General features: G+C 35.7%; 1 pseudogene; it reads left to right on the forward strand.

Annotated features, from left to right (window-relative positions):
• LOC125665156 (uncharacterized) overlaps positions 1–17,900 on the forward strand; it is a 28,292-nt pseudogene that overhangs the window by 6,401 nt on the left and 3,991 nt on the right.

The following is a 17,900-nucleotide window of genomic DNA, read 5'->3' on the forward strand; positions in this document are numbered from 1 at the left end:
ACGTGTTTGCTAGATTTGTAAAAATGACAATTATAAAGGAGACGATAAGAAATTATTTTTCTCTGTAATACATGGCATTATTTATAGAGAAGACTATAAAAATAATTTTATTATCTGTAATACATGACAATATTTATAGAAGGGACTACAAGAGATTATTTTACTCTCTGCATTACATGACAATATTTATAGAAGGGACTACAAGAGATTATTTTACTCTCTGCATTACATGACAATATTTATAGAGGAGACTATAAGAAATAATTTCACTCTGTGTATTAGATGACAATATTTATAGAGGTGATTATAAGAAATTATTTCACTCTGTGTATAAGATGACAATATATATAGAGGTAACTATAAGAAATTATTTCACTCTGTGTATTATATGACAATATTTATAGAGGTGATTATAAGAAATTATTTCACTCTGTGTATAAGATGACAATATATATAGAGGTAACTATAAGAAATTATTTCACTCTGTGTATAAGATGACAATATATATAGAGGTAACTATAAGAAATTATTTCACTCTGTGTATAAGATGACAATATATATAGAGGTAACTATAAGAAATTATTTTACTCTGTGTATAAGATGACAATATTTATAGAGGTGATTATAAGAAATTATTTCACTCTGTGTATAAGATGACAATATATATAGAGGTAACTATAAGAAATTATTTCACTCTGTGTATTATATGACAATATATATAGAGGTGACTATAAGAAATTATTTCACTCTGTGTATAAGATGACAATATATATAGAGGTAACTATAAGAAATTATTTTACTCTGTGTATAAGATGACAATATATATAGAGGTGATTATAAGAACTTATTTCACTCTGTGTATTAGGTGACAATATTCATGCACGATACGGAACTCAGATCCTTTCTTTATTTCTCACAAAAGCCATCTGTCCTTATGACTGTGGAGGGAGTGCGAGAGGAGAATGTATCAGCCCGGGGATATGTCAGTGCAAGGCAGGATTCACAGGAAGCTACTGCTCTGAGAGTAAGTGTTAACGTTTTACAAATCGGTTATTTTGATTTGAAACTCATTTGGTTAAGGTCAGCTGTCATCAATATCATCATCGTCATCATTTTCATCAAACATACAATATTGCTTAATATCATACATATATATTTCAATGATAAAATGAAAACTGATTATTGATTTTTTTTATTTTTCAGTTGCTGCCTGTTCGCACCTGCTGCCCTGCTATCCTGGTTACTGTACCGGAAGTAACACATGTCAATGTATCAACAATTTTAGCCCACAAACCTCCGGAACCGGAAACTGTCTCAATTGTATGACAAAGATTCAATCTTTTGAAAACTTTTACTGATATGATTAAGAAAGATAGACTTTATATTGAAATAACCCATCTTTCTTAAACGTTGTAGATCCAACAGATGAAGCGTATAAGCCGAGCATTGAACAGAGCACATTGGAATTAGAATATTACCATCAGGTTCAAAATATGGTCATATATAACATGACTATTGATTCAGCAATGAGTCCAAACAACGTGGAAACGTTTTGGACGAATCGCAGGGATGCCAACAGAATATATTTCACTTTTCAGTCCATATTTAGTTCTGATACGCTGTTTCTGCCGGAGAAGCCGAGTTACATTGATCAGTATGATCTAGGAATTTCGGAGGCGGATATAAAAGCTCGTCTTACAAATCTTGTAGGTGCAGGTAAGCTGTGCAATAGAGAAAAATATCTTGACTTATTTCAATTGAAGTGTGAATCTATAGTAGTATTTCTGGTACAGAAACCTCTGTTTTGCTATAGACATCTATTGAAAAAGAAAATTTGGTCCAGAAGTATAACTACTACTCCAGGTTCTTTTCACCGCACGGGTACAACAGTTATCTCACCCGTCCGAAGGCGTCTATATATATATATACATATCAGAATGTTATATATGGAAGTTGTGGGATTGGTCGTTGTTCGTTATCTTCACTTTTCATATACATGCAAGGTGAAGACAACGAACAGTGATCAATCTCATAACTCCTACAAGCAATACAAAATAGATAGTTGGGCAAACACGGACCCCTGGACACACCAGAGGCGGGATCAGGCGCCCAGGAGGAGCAAGCATCCCCCGCCGACCGGCCACACCCGACGTGAGCCCCACATCCCGACCAGGCAAACGGAGCCATCCGCAGCCAAAACCAGCGTGCCAAGAACGGCTCAACAACCGGCACGAAACACGTCAGACATCATTTGACCCAATGCGAGGTCGTATTGACGAACTAGATCGTTACAACGACCATAGAATTTGCGAAACGCTGACCCCAACCGAGACTGTTGAAATCCCTGTACCATCAACTTGTTTGTCAGTAGCTTACCTCGATTTAAAAACATGTACAGTCGTATTGACGAACTAGATCGTTACAACGACCATAGAATTTGCGAAACTTCTGGTGACTGCAAAAGTCACAAGTAATCTAAATCCACATATCTCATAAAAAGGGGTGTCTTCAATGGTCACCATTTCAATGGATTTGAAATAAAGGATCTTGAACGAGTGCTCATGACATATGAAATTTATGAAATGAGTTACCGGATTTAATATTTACTGAGCCTTGCCGAGGGAAATATTCAAATCCGGTAACGAATTTTATAAATTTCATATGTCATAAACACGAGTATAAGATTCTATTTATCACACAGCTATCATTAAGCGCACATTCCAATATTAACTGTCTATTTCACAACCCGAATATTACAGAAATAGTTTGCTTTCAATTTGATTGTGACGTCGTTGCTACATGTACGTCACGGTTTGAAGAAGCTTGACACAAAATCCTCTTGGAACAACCTTGGTGACAAACCAAAGTCTGTTTCCGTCAATGTTCACAATTTCAAAGGATGACATGTTGTTTTGTTTATGTATGAATGATTGACCAACCTAATTTGCATAATTATGAACATGTGCTACGGGTTCATATCGTTTTACTGAACCCGTGTTATGAACCTGGGAATAGTACTGTTGTGTGATAAATAAATATATGAAACAAAGCCTTAAAAATATAACAAATTCGACCATTCTTAAAATTCTGTTGTAGATACACCCAAAGGATGGTTGCCATGCAACATATAGCAGAACTATAGATATGTGATAACGCGAGAACTGTCTGGGACTACTGACAAGTATACATATAAATTAATATCTTTTTTTGTTGTAGAGAAATACCAAAAAAACTTTAACCTGTTCTGGAGTTGGCAACGACTACCCTATACACGACAGACTCTACCGATGCAATGCCAGCATTAGTGATTTCAATATTCGATTCGACTCCGGAGATACGTATGTGTAGTATTGTGTACCAAGTAATTTGGTGCAGTGTATAGACATGTAAACATGTACGGTGTACTAAGACATCATTTGCTGTTCAAAGTTATTGTCCCTGTTTCATTGTACATGTACATTTGTATATGTACATATGTATATACTGCACTTTAATCGGAGAATAATGATGATATGGGTTCATATTCATAATTTAGATTATAATTGTTGCTTGATTTTATTACATCTTATAATAAGTAAATGCAGAAATAAGATATCCGCATGAATTATACTCTTTAATATATAATTGTGTTTAAATGTATGATTATACGGAAGGTACATTTCTGCAGTTAATACAGGAAACGTTAAAATTTTGAATTGGGGAACACAAGTTTGAGATTTTTGTTATAATGAAGGTAAAATTATATTTTTGAACTGTACCTTTTGCATAATCATAAATCATTTACTATAAGAATTAAATATCGTATAGGCCTTCTGAATACAGTTGGAGTACCTTCGTTGTTCTCAATATTCTCTTCCCTTATAACGAATTTTTCTCCGAATGCGAAAAAATGCTCATTGAAAATGCCTCATTCTCTTACTTCTTAAGATTTATTCTCTGTAACCACTGAAACATTTATATCAGGGGTCCGGCACGCACTGTCATCGATTTTTGAAATTTGGTACATCGACTTAATGTGACACAACTAATGTAAAATCATCATAATTTGGTTGCTATGCAACTTGTACATGAAAAATGACATTTTTTAATTCAGCTATGCTGGATATAGTTGTTCGACTTCATATAAAATCATTATAAAATGATAATATGCAGCATTTTCGGTATTTAGTTTGATATTTGGTTAAACATTTAGATATTACTATTATGTTTTCTTTTTGTCGAGAAAAGAGGGTTGTTTGATACTTTCTGATAAAGCTAATTTAGAGGCAAATTTGAATGATGGATAAAAATTCCTACATTCAGAATGAAATATATAAATGGTTGTTCAACATACTTTAGACCTAGTTCTATCATATAGGCCTAACAATGAGACATGTTTGGAAATCTACATTCTAAGCTGTGTCTCCAAGGAAACAAAATCATGCATTTCGTCATGATATGACATAAATGAGATGCATTTTTCGACGAAATTTAGCATGTAAAACTTGCACGGCACCAACCTTGGCACACTAGACGCGCATTTCAACAAACAATGTCCCCCCAGCGACGATCTACCGAAATGTTTGAAATCCGAAATAACAATGAAGCATACAATTTTCTGACCATTCAAAGCATATAATCTTGATAATTGCCGCTACTGATATTAAACATTAAATCTTGACAAATTGAGGATTGATTTTGGTTGCCATGGAAACGAAAATTGTTTTTTTTTTCTTTTCAAATTGGGAATTCATGCAAAAATAACTAACTGTTTTCACCAATTAAAGAACCTAATGCTTTTATTCACAGATTCAACGAACGTAAAAGTTATAGTGGAAAAAATATTTGTACTGATAGATGATTGATATCACATTGTTGCTATGGTAACAAAATATCACAAGACAGCAAACTTGAATTTCACATTATTTTCAAGTAAATTTTATTTTATCATACATCATGCACCGCCGCGGTGGTCTAGAGGTAGAGTGTTCACCCCGCATGTGGAAGGTCGGGATTGGAATCCCGGTCGCGACGGACCTAAGTCGTCAAAACAGGAAGTGACAGTTCCTTTGCTAAACGCTCGGCATCAGGTGTGAATGTCACGGGTCCTCGGAGATGACCTTAAAAAACGGATGACCCGTGTCACAGTAGGTGTGGCACGTTTACGAACCCTCACTCCTCAATGGCCGTAAGCGCCGAGCATAGGCCTAAACTTGAAGCCCTTCACCGGTCCTGGCGACTTCTCCATATGAGTGAAAAACTCTCGAGAGGGACGTTAAACAAGAATCAATCAATCTATCAATCATGAATGTTCTTCCATCATAAAAGTTTATATTGAACCTTTGTGCAAAATCTACCAAATTCTAGAAAATAGCCAAATTTGATAAAATTGTTTCCATAGCAACCAAGATCACAATATAATTTTTGAATATATTTTTTTGAATATGCTATATAGATATTTCATTCAGGTGAGATTCATGAAAATCGGATATACTAATTTTGATTACAGATAACTCTACGTTATAAAGGTATAGGAATCATGGCGGGTGTGACCGATCGACAGGGGATGATTACTCCTCCTAGACACCTGGTCCCACCTCTGGTGTGTCCAGGGGTCCGTGTTTGCCCAACTCTCTATTTTGTATTGCTTGTAGGAGTTATGAGATTGATCACTGTTCGTTATCTTCACATTTCATAGTATGCGAGTTAAATTTGTTTGAAGGTGGTAACAAAATTTGACAAGAATTTTGTATAATGAGCTGCGTTGGAAGATCTAGAAAATCGACCGGGTTGTGGGGATGGGTGTTCTGGATATAAACTTCTAAGACACATTGTAAATGTACTGGGATAGAAGCTATCTTCTCTATGTATTTCAGATATAATGTTGTATTCAGAGCAAAAAATGGAGGGTTCCGAATTCTCAGCCCTGGCGGATCCAAACAGTACTATCAAGGTCGGGAAAACACAAAGGAAGTTAATATAAAATTTGACACAGAGACACCTGTACATTGTTCTGAGTTTGGTAATTGTCCTAGTTCTGATGCCAAGATGTTGCATATAGCCAAAGATGTGACAAAGGTACTAGTTGACTTTTTTCTAGAAGATTCAATGATGATCTTTGGCTGTTAGATATTGGTTTCAAATACCAATTGCTCTACTTACTTTTGAATTTTAACAAAAGTCTCAAACTCGTACTCCGCAATTCTAAATATTTATATATAATATAAATGTATCTTCCGTGGAGAGCGAATTGGGTATACTTAGCACAATGTCTAACCCTTCTCCTCGCGCTCACCCAAGAGAGCTACAGGTCAACAGCTAGACTTTGCAACTAGGTTCAGGGCTTTCATAGTAAAATGCACTATAATTGTACGGTAAAATTGCACCTCAAATTCAGAAGTATAATTACAATTGTTACGGTTAACCACAATAACGATATAATCGATATGTTGACTGTGACTGAGCTACCGTAAATTCCCATCGTAATTTCTCGTGACGTTAGTTAAATATCACGCAACACTTTATTTTTGGAAAACATCAAGGGTGAAATCGATTAAAGCAACTCTAGCAACACTAGAGTTGAATTCACGCATGTTCAATTATGAAAATAAAACATCTCGTGTGAAGTGTTTGTGTACAACATGGGAGTTAGGAAATGGTTTAGAAATGCTAACTCTGATGCGGAAATGGACATCATGCATTGTACACAAGTCTGTAGTTTCTCAAAGTGCATCACAGTGCAATGAATTATTAAGCACTTATGATCATTTTTATATTCATATCAAATAATACATGTACCATTTGTGTCCCATGTAAGAAACTCCCTCTGGATTTGGATAAAGGACCGAACAAGGCAAAGGACACTGGAAGGCATAATTTCACGAAGTGTCCACACATCATGTTCATTATGCCTTGATAAGGCATGACGTTTACGTTGGATGCATCTTAGATGCTGCCATGTGCCTCTAGTGTCCAGTATTTTCCAAATGTTTATGCATTCCTTCTTTCTAGTCAAATTATTTCTAGGTCTGGTATCCTGGCCTTGTTTAAGGATGGACTACACAGACAAAATTGTGAAAGTTCTTCTCCCCAAGTTCCTGGGTTCACTATTTCCGTCTCCATCACCACCATCATCATGTTCATCACTACTGTCACTGTCCTCTTGTCCCTCTGTCTGTCCAATACAGGTGCAGCATTTCCTTCTGGAACCTTTTGTGCTTGCTGTTTCAGACGTCCTCAATTTTATGATAGAAACAGGAATTATCTTTTTAGAAGTAACAATCAATTCCCAATTATTCAAAGCAAACAGTGCAAGTTTGGCATCCTTGAGAGAGAACGGATGTATTACGTAATGCTCAACATTTCTTTAAGTACACTGGACTGCCATTATCATAGAAACATTTGTATACAGTGCATGCAATTCTAAATCTGATAAACATGTAACCAATTTAAAATGTCAAAGTTACTGTCGATCTGTCAGTCAATTTTCCTTGGACAAGACCTTTCTTTTGGTACCAAAATTTGTGACCTCTTAACCTAGGAGTTCTAAATTCTTTCGAAAAACTCGAAAAATACTTCGCTGCCATACATCAATGTATCATAAACACACATTGTTTAGCATTTATCCTCCGTAACCGTTAGGCAATCCATATTACACACATTTGTAATATTGAATTCTGATAACAAATTTATTAAAGACTGAGTCATTGAAGTTAAGTAACGACCTATCTACTCAATGTGGAATGCATTTATCATTTTACATTTTCACTAACAAATTTCATAAAATTTCAATGTTATAAATTCGACCAATGAAATATGAGAAAGGTGACATCTGGACAACATGGTTGTTCAAAACTCTCAAAAGCTAAATATGTGTAGAAAAGAACCAATTATCCATTTCAATATTGAATTTACTATAAAAATGGCATAATGAGTAAATTGTATACAAATTTGATACGTGCACGGTGCCTGTTTTTTGCATTTGGTATAGTCAGTTTTTAAATCGAGGTAAGCTACTGACAAACAAGTTGATGGTACAGGGATTTCAACAGTCTCGATTGAAGTCAGCATTTCGCAAATTCTATGGTTGTTATAACGATCTAGTTCGTCAATACGACCTCGCATTGGGTCAAATGCTGTCTGACGTGTTTCATACCGATTGTTAAGCCGTTCTTGGCACACTGATTTGGACTGCGGATAACTCCGTTTACCTGATCAGGATATGGGGCTCACGGCGGGTGTGACCGGTCAACAGGGGATACTTACTCCTCCTAGGCACCTGATCCCACCTCTGGTGTGTCCAGGGGTCCGTGTTTGCCCAACTATCTATTTTGTATTGCTTGTAGGAGTTATGAGATTGATCACTGTTCGTTATCTTCACCTTGCATTCATTTCAAACTATGTGTGTTCCATATAACCGATTGGGCAAATATAATAGTTTGACATCTCGTACGTTTTATTGTTGTTGAATACAACGAAGCTTAATATGACGTCATAATTCAAGGCTTCGCGTTGAATGAATAGACGGACCAAATGTCTAACGTCGCTTTGCAAGACACATCTGGATAACTTTTGAATTATCTGATACTATGTGCCAATTATGGATAAATCTATATATAAAAGTATACACTGGTTGCGCTTGCCCCACCGTAAACATATTATTCCTAATATATATTGTGTGTAGTGCGATACATTTTGCTGTATCGAGTTTGTTTCGAGGTTGCATATGTATTGTAATGAAAATTGAAGTTATTAAAGATAAATCCTGTGCAAAGTTTATAAAGTTGATATAAGTGTAATTAATTAAAGCTGTATGGTCGGAATTACAATATTTTTTTCCATTTCGTAAAAACGATATTAAATCATCGCACGTATATGTAGTTATGAGGTTGTATAACATATCATGCATTATTTCACCCGTTTTAACCAAAATTATGTGATTTTAAATCGATGTTTACAAAACCGCGTCACTCTGCCATTTCAAGTGACAATCACGTGACCAGTTCAAACTTTCAGATCCTTGGTGGTCTTGTCTGTGTAAAATTGTGTATTTTGTTACAACAGTACCGTGCCATAAGTTTAATATAAATAAGAATATCAAATACCTCTTTTACGCTCTTTCAGTCTTAAAACTAGAAAGTTGCGCATGAGTTAATACATCATGTTGGGATTTAACTGAAGCGCGTGGATCTATTTATGAACGTCTAACAATGTATAATTTATGGGATGATTTATATATGTACCACACTATATTTACTTTCTAAATAATATTCTCACTGTTTTCTTTTACATGCAGATGTGTTCAAGCATGTAATTAAGGGAAAGTTAATAACTTTATAAAGTAATTAATCTGCTTTAAAGTAATTATGTACAAAAATAATAAATGAACATCGGTTCATACAGCTTAAAATTGGGCTATTCCTTTTTCTTAGACAGCTATTCAGCTCAGCTGGAAGGGATGGCGGGATGAACTCTCTAAAGTTGCACGATACGCCCTGGAGGTTTTCAAGTTGGAACCAGACGGGTTAGGAAACCTCAAATAGCCGTACACTGACTTAGTTCCAAATCCTGTCCCCCTCAGTATAACAGAATTTAAAGAAACAACAGAGGGCGGAGAACACACGTTTACTTTCAGACCATCACAGCCTGGTGTCTATTCCTGGATTCTGGAGGTGAATGACCGAGCGAACAATTCCGCCTATGCGCGGCGGTTCGTTATTTATGACCCAGACTCCATCGTTACGTCAGATCCTACTCATTTAATACATGCTACGTCTGGCAACCCAGGGGTATACTTCGAGTGGCAAATTCAAAATCCCCAAACCGTCAATATCACCTGGAGAAATCACTTTGCCAATGTTCAACATGAAAACGGGAAATACTTAAATCGTATTAAACTTTTCCCACCTTCTCTGAGCGATGGAGGTGATCGTGATGGCTACAAGAGAATACCCGATTCACATGATGACACTGAAGGGACGAGAACCAGAGACGCCATAATGAATGAACGAGGAATTATAAAATATGACGTAGCTTACTACATCGGCAAAGACCATCTTAATGCTTCCTCATACCAGAATCAAAATCTTCATGAAACGTCTTTCCATATATCTTTAAACCAACAGCTATCCGATGGACAGTCCCTGACTGTTTGGGTGAAAGCATATGATATACTTGAAAACACTAAAGTGGAACGAATGGTCCTACATTACGACTCTTCCCCTCCGTTCGCAAGCAGTCCTACGTTGCAGAAAAATGTGGGTGTGGATAAAATGGATTTTTCCAGCAGGTGCGAGCCCAATGTTTAGATTACAGGGATAACTTGATTAAAAGCATATTAGAAAATACGAATCATTATTTTGTTACTAGTTTTCTGAATTTTCTGAAAGTAAATTTGTGTTTGATTTGCAGAATTCAGATCCTTGGTGCTACAGATCCCCACAGTGGTGTTAAGAAAATCAAATATCGATTCATTGCCCGGAGCACCGGAGAGCTAATAAATAACAGGGAGTACGAATATGAAAATCCTCAACGAGTAAGTTTTCACCGTGAATTAGTGTTATTAAACTTTTTTTCTTGTTTCGTGGTTTAGCTTGTCTAATTGCATGTATTTCTGAATTCTTTTTTAAATACGAAAATAAAAAATAAAAATAAGATAAATCAGTGTTGCAGGAAAATTAATAGACAAACCAACGCACGCAGATTTGAAAGACATTCGGAGCTCATCTGTAGAGCGCTAAGCATACGAACGCCTTATTGTCGCCATTTAAATTTTGCTTTCGTCATTTCGTTTCCAGTTTATAGCCACCTAAAGGCAAATTTATGCATCGCTGTAGTAAACAAGTCGTGTTTGAATTAGTCGTAATTTTACAACCGATTGAATATGGGGTTTACTTTCATATCTGATGGGGCAATTTTGAGCAGTTGTTCGGAAATATAGTACGTTTATAATTAGACAGTAAATAAAGCATTTATATCATACATTTGTGCTTTTGTTTTAGGTATGTCATGATAGCAATCACCTCGCCATCCACACACTATTTAATTACGTATATATAATAGTTAACCAATCCTACGAATATCAAACAAACAAATCACAATGGAAGCATCATTGTATTCCTGTGGTAGGGAACCCTCTTTCCAGAAGGACACAAACAAATCCAGTAATTTCTGTGTCAGTAAGTCTCTACCGGATTGTAGATTTTGGCTGGGATAGCATCTAAACCTGGTGATTTACCACAGGAAAAATGATTGATGGCCTTTTGGATTTCTTGCATAGAAGATTAATTATCCATAGTTTTGTCAGTCGGTACTAGTGGAATACGGTCTATAGCTTCGTCATTTATGGATGATGGTTGGTTAAGAATGAAGTTGGGGGGCCTCCGTAGCCGAGTGGTTAGAGCATCGCGCTCAAAATCACACGGCCTCTCACCTCTGTCGGCGCGGGTTCGAATTCTGCTCGCGCCGGTAAGTGAGAAAGTTTCCCAGTTTACTTTCGGAAGGTCGGTGGCCTCTTCCCAGGTGCATTGTATCTGGATTCTCTCTTCCACTAACAAAAACTGGGCGCCACCATATAACTGAAAAATTGTTGAGTGTGGCGGGAAACATAAAAAATCAATCAATCAATCAAGAATGAAGTTGAAATGTTCTGCCCATCTTTCAAGAATGTGTTCACGGTCTGTGATCAGTGTCAAGCCGTCTTAACTCAAGAGAGGGGATATCCCGTACCGGATACTTGAGGACCATAGACTGTTTTCATGGACCCGTAGAAACGTTTGAAGTCGTGCATATCTGTAAACTGCTGTATTTCTGTTGCTCCTGCATCTGGCGTAACTTTGTTTGAACGGTGCACCTGATGTTGGAGAAGGCATCTTTCTTTTCTTGGATGTTGACTGTGGGTCCCGAATGTAGGCTTGGTGTAGTGAGTTCTTTTTTTGCATGACACTGATTTACTCATCATTTTCATCAAACCAGTCCTGATCTTTGTGTTCAGTTGGGCCAAGAAGCTCAATTGATGTAGTATGGACAATGTCTCTGAACTTTGTCCAGTTACCTTCAGCACAATCTTTGTCAAATACGATATTGTTGAGTTGGGTGTAGAAGTCAGAGGCAAGTTGATTGTCGTAATACACTTTAGGTTTTCTTCCCTTGAGGTCTACGTTTGACATCTACATGTAGGTCCAGTTTGGAAATGACACATCTGTGGTCCGTCCAGCACTCAACACCACATATAGGGTTCACGACGGATGTGACTGGTCGACAGGTGGTGCTTAATCCTCCTAGGCACCTTATCCCACCTCTGGTGGCCCATGCACATCTTGTTTTTAATTCAATTTACATATCACAAACAATCACTACATAATAATAGATCCGTGTACATATTTTACTCTCTTTTATTATGTCAGTTTTCAAAATATGTGTGTATTATCATTCATGTTTTATGAAACTCGTAGAAGATTGAAATAGTATGTATGTAAATAATAACTGTGTTTTTGTGTGCCACATGGACTCAATAGAAACTTTTCTGGGCTTTTGGATGTTGGTATATCTCCTTGTACTTGTAACATGGACTTTACAACTTTCATGTTAACACATGCCTTACTTCCCCTCTTATCGATAAACTGCATTCATATTCAAAGTTATTAATTTTGTACATGTATAATGAACATTTCTAAATAACTTCCTAAAGTTTGCTTTCAATTGTTTTTATCTGACTTGTTATGATTCACATTCTCTACAATCTGATTTTGAATTCAAATCAATCTCATTATTAATTACAAAAACTGAACTCTACTTTCATGTTTCGATTGCTACCGGTAATTAAGCACTGAACTCTGTAGTAAAAGTCACATAGATGTATACTTTTGTACATTCAAATGATTTCTTGAAAGGGGTGTAAGGTGTGTCATAGCACTTCATTATTATGTTGGTGTGTTTTGACATGAATATATGTGGCACCTGCTTCCTGATACATGAAATTGATATATGTAATTGTTTTTTTTTGTTCAGTTGTTTGTTCTTTTTTCTTGCCTGACAAATGTATCAAACTGTAGATTAAATTTATTTTAGTTGTGTTCTAAAAATGTTCTATGCACTATTTACCAAGAACACAGTAGTAAGTTATTTATTATATATCTAGTTGTTGTGAATGATAAGCTTTGAAAATTTCCATTCATTTCTATTTGGTCAGCGTACGTCGTGCATTAACAATTATACGCTTTTAACGTCCGATAACTACTATTACAATTGTTATAAAATTTTCAAACACTGCCAAACCTTCAATTTTTAAAAAAAAAAAATCATCTACTCTTACAAACTCACATCTGTAAGAAAAAATAATTGCATAGTCATGTACAACAGGAGGGCTTTTATCAAAATTGTAAATTTGATCTCCGGGATAGTGGTTTTGACTCCAGGATGGGAACACACTTGGTATATAGTGTTTAAGTGTAAAACATTTCAATACCATCTTCTTTAATGCTATTGATACTACATTCAGACTTATAGATATTCCGAAGGTAGAGCTAGGTAGCCCTTTACTAAAATCGTAAATTCCATGATCTCAGGGGTAGGGTTGTTTGGTCCCGTATGGGGCCATAATTATTATAAAAACTTGTGTTTATTAACGTCAGGTGCATTTATATTTCAACATGGTTAACAGTTTCAGGACAGTGTTTCTTATTCATATCTGTTATTTCTGTACAGAAAATGTATTATTTAGTTGTGGTATAAAGCATAATGCATGAATTTCTCCTGTTGTTTTCCTCATTAACATTTCCGACATAATTTATGACGTCAGCTTTGCGTTTTTGGGAGTTGAACTATGTTCAATCTCCCTGGGTCATCACGCACTTTTCTGCGCAGTAATTTGTATTGATTTGTATAGTGGTCGTCAGCGGGGGTTCTGTGTCAGCTGATTTACTCCTAGGTAAATCAACATAAACTTTTATAAACATCCGCCATTAAATAATCCATGCAACTTTTCTGAATTAATCTAATTTTGATAATTGACATGTAAGTAAATGCAATGATATTGTATTCAAATCAATTTGAATACAGGATTTCGATCAAATTGATACTGATATACATAGAAAAATAAAAGATAAGGTTGAAAATTGTCATTTGTAGCGCAGCGTCACCTATAAACATTGATAGGGAAACGAACGACAACTTCACACAAGACCTATTGACACCGTGGCGCGAAATATCGAATATGGTGCGAAACCTCAGAAAATTTACAAGAAATAACTCTACAACATTGCGTATGTGTATATATTTGGTTTTTTTTTTAATGTGATATAAAAAAAAATGCTTGATGTTACATGTATATTGAATTAAAACACGTCATTCCCAGTCAACAACTTTCGATTGGGATCGGAATACGAAATAAAATTTCTTATATCCGGTTGCAAAGTGAAACTGCTTCATGCTTCAAGTTATTGAATTACGTAGTAATTGCACGTTACACATTAGAGAACTGTGTCTTTTAATAAAGAAAGTCACAAAATAGATACAAAATGAGTGTACCTTATTCATTACTGTTACCGAGCTTTCGTCGACGAAAATCTCGAAATGGCGTGTTTCGCTGCGCTTGATGACGGTAAGGTCCACATTTTCTAGTTCTACGTGAGTAGTGTGATATTTGTTTATGAATTTTTTGTGCATACATGGTATGTCTCGGCTAGGAATAATGGAAACTTTCTCACCTATGTATGTAAAGACATTAATCTGTATTTTTAAAAATGTAGAACACTTTTATCAAATGACAATGTTTGAAAACGCTTAGAGCCCCGATGTCAGAATTTCCTTTTCCAAGACATCAATATGTCAAATTCATTATCCTTTTTTAATAGCATGTACCATATTTTGTACCAGTTATCCATTTTGAATCCCCTATTACAATGAAATTTTGCTGCACTCTGTAATGTTTGAGTGGATGTCATGAGTGTGTGTCAAACAGAAATTTTAAGAGCATGTAATAAGGTGCTGTCATGTATGACTTCACTATCAAAGTTTAACCCAGTTGCCACAATGTTGAATTTATGCTGCAAAAAGGATTGGAAATTGCTTTGGTCAAAACACATTGTTTATTTGTCAACAGATGAAAGAGACATGAGGATTCTCCCTCACAAACTGAAAAAAAAAAGTTATGGATCTTGTACATGTATAGTTTATTAATCACTATAGATTTCCAACATCAGAAGTCTGATTCCGCTATATTCTTCCCATTCTGTCAGGTTCATTCACCCCCTGTTCATTCACCACAGTATAATATCCCAAATACCTTGGCAATAAATAACATTATTTGACTAGTGTTTCATTTTTAGCGGAGTTGCGATGAAGTCGAACTCGGCTTATGATCTGATGAAGTGCCTTTGGGCGGGCACGCATCAACATTTCATTTCCGCACCATAGCTCTTGAGCAAATTTTAGGATCTCATTCAAACTTAGATGAATTGTCACCCTCAGTAAGACCAGGAAGCCTATCGATTCTGGGGTCACTAGGTCAAAGGTCAGGGTCACTGGCTATAAATAGACTGAAATTTGGAGAAAATTTTGTTTTCCACACCATAGCTCTTGAACGAATTATAGGATCCCAATCAAACTTAGATCGATTAAGTAAGACAAGAAGCCTATCAATTCTGGGGTCACAAGGTCAAAGTCACAGGGGCTATAAATAGACTGGAATTTGGAGAAAATTTTGTTTTCTGCACTATGATTTTTTAACAAATTATAGGATCTCAATTAAACTTAAATGGATTATAACCCTTGATGAGACAAAGAAGCCTATTGATTTTGGTCAAGGGTTAAAGGTCAAGGTCACAAAGGATTTAAGTCGGCTGAAATTTATGTACGCAAAATTTTGCTCCCTGCTTGATAATTCTTGCAAACTTTTCTGCCGGTTCCCTCTATGCCCATTCCTTGCGCAACTCGGCTTGTGCATTTCCGATGACGGACAATTTTTTATTTTTTTGCATTTCATTTATTTTGAGTTATTATACAATTATTTACCATTCCATTGATCCTCTACAGGACTGTAGTATACTCAGGTGACAGTTTAGCAAATTGGACTACCTTTTCAAGTAATGAATCCTTAGAATTAGCTACAACTAGGATTAAACTTGAATGTATATATACAGGGGAAAAACTTCTTCATAACTGCAAGGCATTGAAAACCATATTGATTTGAATGTTTGGGCCATAATATGTGGTCACATTTTTCATGAGAAATCAAAGGGGTGAAATTCTAGAAAACAACAACACGGCTTCAGTTACTCGAGGAGCGTTGTGGCCCATGGGCCTTCCATTATCCATGTTTGCTGTTGTAACGCTTTGAAAAACAACAACAATTGATTTGTATCTAAAATCATGATAATATTCAGTCATTTATCCCCCTACCCTTCCAGTGCTATCTGTTCTAACTGAATTTCCACAATGTTCAACTCCCACGAGTACTTTAAGTACTTTGATTCAGTACTGTTAGCTATCCATTTGATTATAATATTTGGCTTTGGTTTTTCCAGGATACAAACTATTGTAACATCAATCCATGTGATGACAATCTTCCCAATGGAGACTCGCTCGGTAGAACCATAACATTTGACATTAACAATTGTCATGCAATGAACGTCAGTGATGTTTCAACAGAAACAGTAGATATAAAAATGGATATATACAATTCAGCAGGTCTATCCATAAGTAAAAGCGTTCAGGTAATACTTGTTTAGAGATGAAAGTCTCATTTTTAGTTATTTCTAGTGTATATTTTTATGTCCTTTTTCTTTAACGTATATCATAAATTGAAAGAATCACGCTATTTTCAAATATACATAATTTGAAATGAATTTCAGATTACGGACCTTACTGACCTTCGAGGGGTCCATTCTTGTAAGTAAACACAAGTAATATCGCTGTTCCTAATCATTTCACACCATATTGTATTCATTGTAAATACAGTTGACATTTTATCGTTTCTTACAGATTTCGGACCTATGAATGTAACACTCGCAGACGTGATATCCCTGTCAAGTGTGAAGATAACGTGGGTGCAAGCCCGAAGTTGCTACAACATTCAGGTTATCAACTTTACCTACTCGAAAGGTACATACATATGTATACACTGGTGAACTCCAGTATCTCGAACATGGATATCAGTTGGAAGTCCCAAATACATTTTCTTTATGTCTTCTTACCTCAATATCTCAAACTCTTGGATATCTCGAATTTTGTCTCCGCCCCTGTGAGTTCGAGATAACGAGGATTGACTATAAAATAGCTGTAGTTACATTTGGGAATGAAACTCAATTTAACAGCATATTTTACATATTTTTGTCAATCACTATCATATTAAGATATGTTCCAACTTTTCCAGTGGGTGATGATGATGAAAAGGCCTTTTGGGTTCACAAAAATAGTCCTTGGTTCACAATGGCTCGGTTGGAAGCAGGAGTTGAGTATGTTGTCAGGTTATATACCCTGTACGGTGATAATGAGAGGAATCCTGTCCGTAGTGAAGCCTCCATCTTTAATTTCACAAGTAAGTCAGTGCACTTTTGAAATTGAGAAAACACACAAAGGAAAATTGGTTTAGCTATGAAGACAATGTTTTACTAGAACACTTTATGAATAATAAACTAGATGATTGCAATGGCTAATCCTAATAAACTTGTACGTTCATATTAAGGCAAATAAATTGAACTTGATTACATTATTGCAGCCTCACCAATCCTAATTTTACTAAATTTTTTTTACAGATCTTATTGCATTTGGAGTGAATGGTCTTAAAGATTTAGCTTCCAAGATTTGGCTTGCTCTGTATGTGTCATTTATGAATTGATTGTAGTATATATTACAGTGGATTGTGTCCTATAATTATATATAGATAACTCCATTTTAGCAAGTTTAGACATATCGTCTGTTTT

Source organism: Ostrea edulis, chromosome 10, assembly GCF_947568905.1.
Source record: "Ostrea edulis chromosome 10, xbOstEdul1.1, whole genome shotgun sequence".
In the NCBI taxonomy this organism is placed as follows: Eukaryota; Metazoa; Mollusca; class Bivalvia; order Ostreida; family Ostreidae; genus Ostrea; species Ostrea edulis.